Consider the following 13,883-nt stretch of genomic DNA (forward strand, 5'->3'; position numbering starts at 1 on the left):
GCTGATCATGCACATAAGACTTTAAAACATCGAAAGCCAACTGATTGTCGATGTCAGTTTGACCGTCGAACTGTGGGTGAAATGCGGATGAAAAATTCAATTTGGTGCCAAAAATTTCCAAAAGTGCTTTCCAAAAATGTGACGTGAATTTGACATCCCTATTTGACACAATTGACTTTGGCAAACCACAAAGGGGTTACCAGTGCTTAATGGACAAACGTGCTACATCTTGTGCTGTCACTATGGCCTTACAAGGAATCAACATGCAAAATTTGTTGAAATGATCAACGATGGTTAGACATTGAGTATTCCTTGGATGAAAACTAGAGTGGAAGGTTAGTCACAAAATCCATGGAAACATACTGAAATGGGCTTTCGGGAATAGGCAGCGGTAGCAAGAGGCCTTGCTGCTTAATCCTAGGGGCTTTTACTTTTTGACAAAATGGAACACTGTGTGACATACTTGAACACATCTTTTCGCATTTTAGGCCACAAAAAGAATCTTTCTACCTTTACTGAAGTGGTATTCATGCCTCTGTGCCCACCCGTGAGTGCATCATGTGCATCGCGTAATATGGCTTGCCTAAGAGGAGGCAACACACACAGACGGTGACGAAAATACAAAAGACTCTTACGAATGAGATAGTTGCTAAGCCCTTGGGAAGCAAGAGCCTGCAACCATTGCCTACCAAACTCAGAATCTGCATACTTGTTCTTCATGCTGTCCAAAGAGACTCCTTGAATAGAGACTGCTGAACTTGTCTCTAGAGCCAAAATCTGTCCTTTGCGACTTAACATATCTGCAACAGGGTTAGCTTTATCTGGAACATACTCAATCAAACCTCCAAATTGCTCAAAAAACTGAGATCACCGTGCTTGGCAGTCACTCCAATGTGCACTAGGCATAGATTAAAGCCAGTTAAGGGCTTGATGATCAGTATGCATAGTAAACTCTCTACCATACAAGAAATGCTTCCAATGTTTGAGAGAGTGAATGACAAAGAGAAGTTCCTTATCATACACAGAATAATTCTTTTCAACATTGTTTAACTTTCTACTGAGAAATGCAACTGGACGGCCATGCATAGCTCCTATGGCGACGTTGCTCGCATCCGTCCATACCTCAAACGGGTCATCCCGAGAGGCAAGGATGAGACACGGAGCCTCAGTCACCGCAACCTTGAGAGCTTCAAAAGCCTCAACGGCTGATTCAGCCAAGGCAACGCGCTGTCGACGAGTTTTCACCCATTTCAAAACATCAATCATGGGTGCGGCAATGCGTGCAAAATTCTTCAAATATGCGAACTATATGCCTGACACAGACCTAAAAAAGAACGCACATCAAATGCAGTTTTTGGCAAATCCCAATTACGAACCTGTTCTACCTTTGTGGGGTCCAACCTGACACCATCTGCAGAAAGGATATAGCCCAAATAAGTAACTTCAGTTAGAAAAAATTCTGACTTCTTAGCTGTAATGCAAAACTGACACTCATCTAAACAAGCTAAAACCATTTCCACATTTCGTTTATGCTGCTACCATGAGGCAGAAAAAATAAGAATGTTATCTAGGTAAATAAAAACACACATGCCAATCATATCTCCAAAATGACCTACCATGAGACGGTTGAACGTACCCACGGCACCTATCAAACCAAAAGACATAACAACATACTCCCACTGCCCCCGCTCTGTGCGGAAAGCCATCTTGTAGATGTCACCGTTGAATACCATGAGGTTGAATACCCTTACCTGATGGTACCCACTCTTGAGATAGACTTTGCTGAAAACCTTCACGCCATTGAGCCCATCGAGGATATACTCAATGTGAGACATTGAGAATTTGTTCTTCACGGTCATCTTGTTGAGTGGCCTATAATCTACACACAAATGAGACAACCCATCTTTCTTGTGAACAAACAAAATAGGAGTACCAAAATGACTTACATATGCTCTTTTGCTAACCGTCTTTCACGTTGCCCGGAAACCCACTGTCCTCTCTCTTCAACAAGGCAAGACCAGTGTTGGCAACTTCCATAAGCTGAGTAAGGGTAGCCACTCTATTCTTTGTACAATAATCTCAAAGCCCTTTAGGCAGCCCACAACAGTACTTCTCAATCTGCTCTGTTAGTGGCACAAACCTGTAGAAAGTTACTGAGATCAACGCTTTACAGAACCTCTGATTGTACTCCTGTAGGCTCTTGCAAGTAGCCGTAGTGAGTTGTTGCCAATCCATCATGACATCAGCTTCAAATTGATTTGACGGCCACGCAAATGCAAACATTTGCTTGAAGTATACCCATGTGGCGGGTGCCTGTCCTTGCATCAACAGTGTCGTCCACCATGTAAGCGTATTGCCTTTCAAGAAAGTGGCAGCTTTCCTAACCTTGGATAAGCTGTATCAAACTGGTGCCCCTTTCAGTATTTCTTTTTTATTACAAAACTTAAGAGAAAACCTGCTAGTTCTTACGAGCTGTCCCATTTTTACGGGGCTGAAAATGGCCTACTCTAGCCCGATTTTGGCAGCATAACCGTGAGAGTGCGCGTGTGTGGAGAAGAGAGAGAGAGAGAGAGAGAGAGAGAGAGAGAGAGAGAGAGAGAGAGAGAGAGAGAGAGAGAGAGAGAGAGAGAACACAAACGCCAGAGATGGTGAAGAGGGGGCGATCAGCCCCCCATGACTACCATGAGCGAAGGACCCAATGCACTATCACCAGATGATGGAAGTGGGTACACCCCTGTCCCCATAAATTGGTGCCCAAGGGGAGGTAGGGCAAAGCTTGGGAAAATCCCCCACAACCCAACAAGAAAAAATAGGAATATATAAGGGCACCCGGACAAGGTGGGCGGCCGGCCCAAAAGTGGACGGCCGGACAGTGCAATCTGTATGCGTATGCAAAGGGTGGCTAGCCCGGAGATACACTAGCCGTACATGCATGCCCTAGACCTGTGCGAAACAACAGAGTGGTGTAAGTCTAACACCCCCTCTCAGCACCGGATGCTAAACAAACAGTATGAAGCCGAAGATGTGAGGCAAATGATGAAGATGTCTGTTGCAATGACCACTAAAGGACAATACTCCGGCGAACTCTGCGAGTGTAGCAGCAGTTTGGGTGTCACAACCGCCAAGTAATCTCCATGGTAGAGTGCTGTCACGAGCAGTCTCACTCCCTTGGCCCCATAAATAGGTGCCCAAGGGGAGGTAGGGCAATGCCTGGAAAAATCCCCCACAACCCAATAAGAAAATGATATATGGAAATATATGAGGACGCTGAACAAAGTGGGCGGCCAACCCCAAACTTGGGCGGCCAGGGTACAACCTAGACTATGGGTGGCCAACTTGGAGACATACTAGCCATACAAGTATGCCCTAGACCTGTGAAGCAGCAGAGTGGTGTAAGTCTAACACCGCCTCTCAACACCTAATGCTCAACAAACTACATGAAGCCGAAGATGTGAGGCAGATGCCGAAGATGTCTGCTGCGATGTCCACTGAAGGACAATACTCCATGAGTGTAGCAGCAATTGGGGTGTCACAACCGCTGAGAAATCTCCAAGGTAAAGTGCCGTCACGAGGAGTGTAGCAAACTGTTGTACTCCGCCGATACAAGGTGAAGATACTGCGTGAAGGTCCCGAACTGAGTGTGGAAACAACTCCTTGTCGTAAAAGAAGTGTCAATAGACTTGCATGTATTCTGCCCAATAAGATCTGTGGTGTCTGTATTCAAACTGTCTGGAGAAAATGGAGAAGCCCAGGAACCGTCATGAGCATGACCGGATGCCTGTCAATGCAAACTTGCAACCCAGTGTGGCTAGGTGGTTAAGCTGTGTAAAACTCCAGAAAGGCAAGATGTAGCAATCTGCGCCATAGACGTCCTCCGAATCAAGGAAAGCCAAACTAAGCAGCCTGCATTGTAGAACTACGGTAGCTGCAATCACCGAGAGACCGCATGGACCACCATCGGATGGTGTCCTGTCAGTAGGTAGGGTAATCCAAGATGAGGGGAAAGCTAGACTCAACACTCTGCGTTGTGAAGAGCCTCTGAGAAGAGGTATGGTCAGACTAAGCTGTCTGCACCGTAATCATCCTGTAGAAGTAGGGAAGCCAGACTGCACAGTCTGCGCTGTGAAAATCCTTTGAGAAGAGGAAAGGCCAGACCAATCTGTCTACCCCGTCTTGCATGTATCTCCTGCCTCCAATCCTCCGCTGTCAACCAAGACAGAATCTGCGACAACACCACCACCAAACCGCAACTCGGTGTGTCTCTCAATGTGAATGAGTTGGGAGTGGCCTACTGCCCAGGTCGAGAGATAAGTTTGCTATAAGGTTACCGAGGGTGAGTGTAAGCAACTATGAAGGTAGCAATCCAAATGATCAAGAGTGTAGAAGAGCAACTGCACTACCATCCAAGCCAAGCTCTGGGTGACTCCAGATGTAGTCGGGGGATGCCCGATCTCCCGCATCTCGCGGGTAAACTCTCCAAGAGAGTCTAAAGAACTGAAGTCCCATTCCAGTCTGTAGATCCAAGCAATGAACCTGTCCAAGAAGAGATCCAAGATCCTCTCCCTAAGTCCATGTAGATGCTCCTGTGTAAGCAAGTGATCTGACGTGTTGAGGTCAAGTGGTAAGTGTCTGTCCACCAAAGATGGTGGTGTCTTGTCGTGATCCCATATGCCATGAGCATGGCCATATCTCGTGTAAACACCTCAGATGAGTGCATACGTGTGTCCATAGCAAACCACAAGTCACCACCCCCTCTGGAGTGCGCAACCGCCGAATGATGGCTGGAATGAATGGATCTCCCAAGGATTGTACGCCCGTAAATGATCAAGCCGATAAAGATACCGTATACTGCAGCAGTCAATGAGAGACCGCATGGACCACCACCGGATGGTGTCCAGGCATGAGGTAACTTCATCCTCTGTGAAAAACACAAGCCACGAGGCTGCTGTCCACCCAAAAACGCAACTGCGAGGTGATGAAAACCCTGCTGTCCAGCAATTTTCAGCGTGCTCATAGCTCTCGGCAGGGTCCGAAGCGGTGCAGAGGGTATGGGGAAGGTGGGTAATCAATGTCACAACCCTTGGTGGGCTGAAAACAGAGAAAACAGCAGGTGCATATGGCTGAAATCTGTCGATCTGAAGAGGAACAAAACCGGCAAGGCACCAGATGCCAAGGCCGATGGGAATAGCAAGATCTTAGTGGGCTGATGCTGGCGCTGCCCCCTCTTGCTGCAAAAATGCAACTATCCAAAAACGCAGCAGATCCCAAAAACGCAGATCTGGCTGAAAAACGCAGATGGAGCAGAGGAGGTTTCTGGCGATGAAATGATCCTAGAAGTGAAGCGCTAGCAGCCTGATGCAAAAACGTTGACCTGATCTGCAAAAACTCAGGTGGAGGGAGATCCTCCGTGCGGAAAAACGCAGATCTCATCGCGTGCCTGGTTGTTTGCAAAACGCTGGCAGAATTTGCATGAAAACGCTGGCAGATCTGATCCTTGTGGAGAGGAACCTGATGCGGGTGATGCGCCTTGGACATGAAGAGCCTGAAGCTGTTGATACCATGTGAGAGTGCGCGTGTGCGGGAAGCGTGAGTGTGTGTGTGTGTGTGTGTGTGAGAGAGAGAGAGAGATTTGATTATCGTCCTCTGAGGTCAAATATGACCTATGGGACCAAATAAAACGTTACAAAGTGGCTCCCTCATATGATTGATACAACTCATTTGGGTAGGACATAGATTGGATGGGAAATTCTAGCTTTTGAGAAATCATACTTAGGGATGTACTAGCCAGTTGACATAAGACGAGAATAAGGGGGGCTAGAAAGAAATTTAAAAGATAAACCTAAGAGATATCTTCAGTCGATTGCGGCGAGGTCTTCTTCGGAGTTCGAAAATCCTGGATGATAGCCCGTCCATTTCGATAGACTACCCATTTGCCTTGTTTGCGAGTGTCATGCATCTTTTTGAGTTCGCTTGCTTTGAGTTTGAGTTGGTTTGTCGTCAATTCCTCGGCAATCCAGAGCTTCTTTCCCTTGAAGAGGCGAGATTGACGTAACAACCTCAAACGCTCGTCTTTGTCCTTGAGCGCAAGGATGCATTGCTCGGGTGGTAAGTGTCCGTTTGTGTCGTTGATCCAAGAGACTGTGCTGGGTTCGATAGTGACTGGTTGAAGTATGTTATTGAGCTTGAAGATCGCTTCTTCGAGAGTATCCTCGACAGTACACCATGGTGATAGGAGCCCCCCGATTCTAACTTTGAGACCAAGGGATTCTTGTAGCTAGCGTTCCTGAAGAGCCACCTGTAGCTCGATGTCAATTTTCTTTGTGATTCCATGGGTTACTTCGTGAAGTTCCTTATGGACCGTTGACACAGATTCATTGAGGGATGTTTCGACCTCTCGTGCTTTCACAAGGAGAGCTTGACTCTCTATTTCTCTTGCATTCTCAAGCTTCTGTAGGCGTTGCTTGAGAGCAACATTTTCCCCAATGAGCTCCGTGAATATGGGCCTCAAGGGCTGAGATTCTTGCTTCTTGACGGGCGAGAGGATCCTTCTTGGGTGCTGCTGCCACTGCAAGAAAGCTCCTGCGAGAAGGGGGAGCTGGCATGCGTGGGGTGGACATCGTCGCAGTACTGCCTGTGTTTTCTACGAAAGGTTTCACTAATTGGTTGGGCATCCCCACTGATGCAACTCGGTTGTCCTGCTGAGGCATTCGCTCCATAACCACCTGAGGTCGGACCTATTGAGCAGGTCACGCAGGCAATGTCAGGAGTTTTTTGAGCCTGCTGCTCAGCAGAACGCACTAGCTATACCGCATGAGGAATCAGTTACTGTCGAGCATGCTATTCCATATTTACTGTCGGGCACACAAGGGTGCTACGCGAGGGTGTCGGACCTGTTGAGCAGGTCGCGTGGGCAATGTCGGGAGTTTTTCGAGAATGCTCCTTAGCAGAACGCATTCAGTTGTTGTTGGGCATGTTGTTCCAGATTTACTGTCGAGTTTGTAAGCGGTGTCGGGCAGGGTCGTTTCGGACCTGCTGTGGAGCTCGCGCCAAGCTTGAGGGGTAGGAGGGGCAGGGCTATGCCTTGACGCCCCCCCATAGAGATGCCCATCGCCCCGGGGAGACCTATGGAAGGGAGAGATCTAGGGTTCGCACGCGAGAGAGAGAGAGAGAGAGAGAGAGAGAGAGAGAGAGAGAGAGAGAGAGAGAGAGAGAGAGAGAGCACAAATGCCAGAGATGGTGAAGAGGGGGCGATACCCCCCATGACTACCATGAGCAGAAGACCCAATACACTCCAGGGGATGGAAGTGGGTACCCCCCTAGCCCCATTAATAGGTACCCAAGGGGAGGTAGGGCAAAGCCTGGAAAAATCCCCCACGACCCAACAAGAAAAAATAGGAATATATGAGAACACCCGGACAAGGTGGGTGACGGGCCCAGAAGTGGGTGGCCGGACAGTGCAGTCTGTATGCGTATGCAAAGGGTGGCCAGCCCGGATGCACATGTATGCCCTAGACCTGTGTGAAGCAGTAGAGTGGTGTAAGTCTAACAATAACCACAGTAGGAGGCTTCATAGACAAAATCCCCATGCCAAAGGTGACTTTCTCGGCGCATACAGACACCTTCCCAAACTTGGCGAGAATCTGCAGCACGCTGAATTCTTTGTTTTCTGCCCTGAAAATACACCAGAACACCTATACAACGATCCCCTCGCTTCCCCGAAGCTCCTGGGAGTATTAGGGATCAACTAAGGTCAAAACCCTAAACCTGCAAAAATACACAGCAAACTGTATTTTACTATTTTGGGCTCCATTTCGTGTGCCGGTCGCATCCGTATGTTAGGTGCAGCAAAATTGAATATGGTGAAGATCCAGTTTTACACTTTCACAATCCTTCAACTTCTTTCCTTGTATTAGTGAATGTTTGAAATTTGTGCAATTGAATATGGTGAAGATCCAGTTTTACACTTCCACAATCCTTCAACTTCTTTCCTTGCATTAGTGAATGTTTTGTGCTTCAATGAATGTTCCTTTTATGTTCCCCTAAGGAGAGGGGCTGAGAGAATGCAATAGAGATGTGTAGAGAAGAGAGAGAGAGAGAGAGAGAGAGCGACACTCGATGGGGTCCCAACCAACCCTCTCAAGGGTCCCTCACACCGTTACCGATGTGGTATTTTCTTTTGATTGCGTAAATGGAAGTACACACATGCAGTACCTCAATGCGGACTCTACCGACTCGATTAGGGAATGTCGCCGTGGTAACTCCTCAAGATGAGGCACCTCCGGGGCTGATTTGATGCACCTTTGAAACTGTCTCAATGTGGGATTGCCGATGGCCACCAAGGGGAAGATTTGGGACTGAGATGCGCACCCGATGTGAGAGGAATGAAGGGCTGAAAACGCAGATCTCGACGGGTCAGATGATGGACAGCGATGGAGCACTCAATTTCGGCGAGGGAATAGCTGAGGGGAGGGCTCAATTTGCTGCCGAAGTACTGGACCGCATCCATCAATGGAAATTGCTACGGATCTTTTGCACACCGGGCGAGGGATGGGCTGAAAACTGAAAAACGCATGTTTGATCTGCTGCTGCCACAGCGCTTGGGCTGAAAACCAAAAACACTGGCTGGTATGGCTGAGAATTGCCAGCGATGGGGCTGAATTTTGGAAACGCTGGCTGCTGCCTGAACTCTGCAAAAACGCTGGATGCTCCTACTGAGAAAACATTGGCTGCCCTTTGCTAAAACACTCGCTGAACTGGGCGCTTCTTCCTTCTTGCTTCAAGTGCTAGTAGATGGTTCCCTTTATAGGTAAAGTTTGCCGGTTATAAAGTTATTAGGCTTCAGGTAGGACAAGTGTCCACCAAGTTTTCCAACAAATAAATCATAAAAATGATTTATTAAAAATAGGTACAGGGGTCCAGATCTGGGTCCAACTGTCCCAAATCCGCCCACCCGGGAATCCGATCGACACGGGGAATGGCTCATTGGATTCCTCTAACCTAGAACCACATGCACATTATGCTAGATTCCCACCGAAGTGTAATGACATTTGTCAAAACGCGTGTACAAACCATTTATGCAAGAGGGTTCCAAAACTGGAAAACCTAATCTAATGGACTTGTCCGGACATGCAGGTCCTACAAATAGGCTCACAAAATTGCCGGTATTAATCCTCCTAGGATTCTAGACATCCCTATTTAGGAAGAAGAGGAAAACTAGCTCTACAAGTCGATGAAGTATGTCCACATAGCACACTGAGCCATGTGCATGTGACATCCCCTTCTGCTTAAGGTGAGGTAACGGTACCGATCTGCGTGGCCTCCTTGTATGAGGCTAGCAAATCCGGGTAATCGGTAAACAACTCCTCGTCCACCCACGCTGCTTCATGTGTCCCTTGACCCTTGAATTTGAGAAAATATTGTTGTGCTTGCTTCTTCGTTCCGTGCTTGAATCGATGCAAAAAGATATGCTTGGGTTCCATCACTTTGGGCAACAATCTCCGGTTGCTCCTCGCTTGGAACGCTCCTTTGAGGTTCACCTTGAAACAATTTAAGCCAAGAAACATGGAAAACATTATGTATTGTCCAAAAAGATGACAAACGTAATTGCATGGAAACATCATTTACCTTTTTGACGATTGGAAACAAACCATACATACAAAAAGAGAGTTTAGGACACCACTTACCAACTTGCTTGAGACGTTTGCTTCATGATCCTTAAATACACCTAGTTGGAGAATTAGATTGAGAAGAAGAAATGAGAGAGTTCTTTTTGTTACCATTTCCATTAGAGTTCTTTTCTTTAGACGAGTCTTGAGAGGAAAAGTTACCATTACCCGAGGCCATCTTGAGCTTACCCTTGTTGTGCTTCATTCTTGGAGTTGAGCCAAGCGTATAGCATCTTGCAATGTCTTTGGATCACCGGCTTTCACATCAAACTTGATCGTGTGGTCCAATCCAAAGAGAAAGGCCTCTAACCTTTACTCATCGGATTTTCGCAATTGTCCACCTAGCTACGATACACGGTTAGCATATGACATCACGGTTTACCTTGTTGAGACAAAGCCCAAAAATCCTCCTTCAATTGCTTCAAGTACTGAGGAGGGAGGAAGTGAGTCTTGAGATCCTCCGCAAACTCCTCCCAACTAAGCTCGAGAGGGGGAACGAGGTAGGACTCGGCATGAGCAGCCATATGGGCCACCTCTTGCTTCTCCATCCATTCATCCTTCCAGGTGGTGATGGCATCACCCGTGAGATGCATGGAAGTCAAGAGAACCTTGTTATTGTCAGACTTTTTAACAACCACAAAATAGGATGTAAATTGATGCAACCAAGAGTAAACGACAATAGCATCCATCTTACCATCATACTTACTGAACATGATCTTGTCGGGAATCGGGTCATTGGCCAATCGTGTAGCCTTGGTCGCCTCCGCAATGGTCTTGGCAAGCTTGTCATAATCGGGCTCCAAAGGTGGTGTATCGGATCGCACCGCCAAGGTGGTGATGAGATCACACATGGAATCCCTTTCTAGCCTACGAGCCTCGGCTTTGGCTGCCAATCGACGCTCCTCTCGCTCTGCCCCGCTTCCACACGCTCTAATTGACATGCCTCCTCTTGCTCCATCATCATCCGCATCATAGCATCCATGGGATTTGGTGGCAAAGGAGGAGGGGTTGGGGGACGGCTTGGAGGATCCATAGGTGGTACTAACGCAAGGAAAGAAGAAAACCAAGTCGTGTGCAAAGTGGCAAGTAGAAATGAAAAGTGTGCAAGCCGTTTTTGAAGTCCATTTGTGTTTTAAGAGAAAAAACATAAACAAACCTTAAAAATGGCTTGTGCACTTTCCATTTGTGCTTGCTGCTTTGTATATGGTTGGCCCACTTGTCTATTGTTGGTTTAGGCAAGCTGTAAGCATTCTTGTTAGTACAGACGGCAAGAGAACAAGCCATTTTTTGAAGTACATTCGCATTTTTTCTCATGGAAACACAAACGAATTTCAGAAACAGCTTTCCCTCTTGTCGTTTGTGTTTGCCACTTTACATATGGCTTGCCCAAACCATCGGTAGGTATAAGAGTAAGCTGTGTGAAAAGAGACAAGCAAAAATGGCAAGTACGTAAGCCGTTTTTGAAGTTTGATTGCGTTTTTATAAGAAAAAATAATAATAGACTTCAAAAATGGCTTGCACGCTTGCCATTGCTGCTTGTCGCTTCGCATATAGATTGCTCACTTGACTATTGATGGTTTGGGCAAGACGTTTGCATTTTTGTTAGCCGTTTCTGAAGTCCATTTGCATTTTTTGGAAGATTACATTTAGGTTTAGGGTTATGTATCGTTTTTCGAGTTAAGTATAGATTTGAAATTAACTTTATGTTTACGGCTGTGTTTACAAGCATTATAAATAGCGACGACAATGCGTACCGTCCTATCTCTTGGCAAGGTGCATCAAACACGGCGTGTTGCATGAGAGTTGCCCATGAATATAGTGAGTTTGATTCATCAATTATAAATCAAATTATTGCCAATTGCAATTCATCGATATTTGTGAACGACATTAGTAAAATATGTAACAAACTTGGACACCCCAAGTCCAGATTCTACTGCCGACACAACAGAGATTCACTTCAAACAGTTCACAAAGACAACATGCACTAGCGTAGTTCCGTGCCCAGAGGTATTGGCCCCAAAGACTGGCGCCCCTTTCGGTATTTCTTTTTATATTAATCTGTGTTCAAAGTACAAGAGAGTAGGCAGGCACTCACTCTCAGACTCTGTGTCTAGATGCTCTGAGTAATGAGGCCTAGCCCACTTATTTATTGGTACAAGGGATGCCCAAAAGCATAGCCCCAAAATCTTTTAAAATTAAAAGCTTCTCAAAATTAAAGCATCATCCCAAAAGCTGGCCAGCGTAATTTGCGGAGATCCGTACGGAATGACACGTCAGCAATGTCAGCGCGTTTTACGGAAAACTGCCATGTCAGTAGTCATTGCAATTTACGGGGGTCAGTACAATCTGCCACGTGTCAGCCTGTCGGCGCCTTATCCGGGCTGTTGCCACATCACCAGTTGCAGGGTTTGTCCGGGGGCCAGCCACTCACCAATTTGTGACAAAATACCTCTTTCCCACTTATTGAACTTACACGACTACGCCTCAAGTATCATCAAGCTCGTAGGGTGACATGCAAAGTATCACCCCGACTAAGAGATATATAAGTCAATAATTGATGAAATTATTGAAATAATCATGGACTTAGAACGGTTTGTTTATGATGATATGAAACGTGAGACTGACACACCATTGAGTAGGTGTGTAGGGCGTAGTAAACTGTCGTCTAATGCTTCTTTTGCTATAAAAATTCTTGAACTCAATGGAGACGTATTCTTCCCGTTGTCAGTGCACAAAGCCTTCAGCTTTTTGCATGATTGGATCTCTACCATTGCAAGGAATTTCTGAAAGGTAGCAAAACTTCATCTTTCCTCTTTAAGAGGTAGACCCATACCTTCCGAGTAGAGTCATCTATGAATGTTAGAAAATATAATGCCCCTCTAAAGATGTATGCGACATAGGCTGCCATAAATGTAATGCTCACACAAGCTAAATCAGGATAGTTTAAGATAGATAAGTAGCCCAAACATTGAAGTTGTTTCATTCTTTTCTGACCCATATAAACAAGCCGGCTATGCCACAACTCACTAGAAGGCATCTCGGCAACATAAGCGGAATTCTTTTTCACAAAAGAGACGTACAAAGAGTACAATGAGCCATACTTTTGACCTTTCAAGCTGACCAAATTTTCCTTGTGAATCTAGGAACCATTTTTAAAAACTATAGTATATCCCGAGCTGACCAGTTGACACTAAACTCTTAGTCAACTTTGACATATGCTTGACACCTCGAAGCATAAACGCAATGCCGTTATGTATAAATAACTTAACATCTCGAATGCCACAAATGTCAAGCTATTACGAATCACCTAGCTTGACTAAACCATGCATAGGAGCATAACTAGAGAACCATTCCCTATGAGGAGTAACATGGAAACTGACACTTGAGTCAATGATTCAATTTTGTGTATAACACTCATCGAGAGCAAACAATACATGTGGACTCAAGTCGGCAGTGAATATCAAGACATCTGATGGCTATGGCACGTCAGGAACCACCTCTATTGGTGGAGACTCAACTACATTGAGCTCCTCAATCTTCGCATTGTCCTTAGGACGATCAGACTTGACAACGGCTTTATATTTTTCACATTGTAAAAATGAGACAATCACAAAGAGGAGGGCCGAAGACACCTCGTAGGCGGGCATGGCCGCTTAGCAGGCGAAGGGAGGTAGCTTGAGGACCGTGGGCAAGCACCCTTAGTCGGGGAGGGGATGGGTCGACAGTGTTGGCAGCAGGCAAGAATGACATCTCCGGGGTCGCGAGGACAAGGGGAGCAACTCCCGCTGCGTCATCATCTCCAACGGGTGCAAGCCCCGCGCGACATCTCTCTCTCCTCTCTTCTGCGACATGCTGCTCGTCGCCATCACCCAGGCATGCTTTGCTTTCACATAGCGAGCACCCAAGGCCAAGGGCCTTAGGTTCTTTTTAATTGCATAAGGGAGGGTACCCACAGTTCCCCCCCACACACTCCTCACGGAGGCGTTGTGGTGACTGCGGGGAATAGAAGATACCTTCAATGGCCAAAATCTCAGTATTTTCTGAGATTGCAGAAAAACTTTTTGGGAAAAATTCTTCCATGTCTTTACAGTCAGCTTGAGGATTCCGACGACCGTTTGAATCTGGTGCCTTCGGAAAATATTTGAAGTGGTTATTGGACAACATAACTGATCATCAGCGAGGCGGTTATTGAAAAACATCTGTGCTCATTGCCTATAA

At 46.3% G+C, this 13,883-nt stretch overlaps 1 protein-coding gene across 3 annotated transcripts in view; it reads right to left on the bottom strand.

The window, feature by feature from the left end:
• LOC147459255 (pentatricopeptide repeat-containing protein At4g18520, chloroplastic-like) overlaps positions 1-13,883 on the bottom strand; it is a 55,576-nt gene that overhangs the window by 13,626 nt on the left and 28,067 nt on the right. Inside the window, exon 2 of one of the 3 annotated variants that reach the window (XM_086510548.1) lies at positions 345-1,411. The exons of 1 other annotated variant lie outside the window; for it this stretch is intronic. The gene's annotated coding sequence lies outside the window, so the exon portion shown is untranslated. Of the gene's footprint in view, positions 1-344; positions 1,412-8,265; positions 9,537-13,883 lie in introns of those variants that run through there. One more of the 3 variants, XM_086510547.1, reaches the window with a different exon arrangement.

This window comes from Adiantum capillus-veneris, chromosome 4 (genome assembly GCF_014529385.1).
Source record: "Adiantum capillus-veneris isolate H3 chromosome 4, ASM1452938v2, whole genome shotgun sequence".
NCBI lineage: Eukaryota > Viridiplantae > Streptophyta > Polypodiopsida > Polypodiales > Pteridaceae > Adiantum > Adiantum capillus-veneris.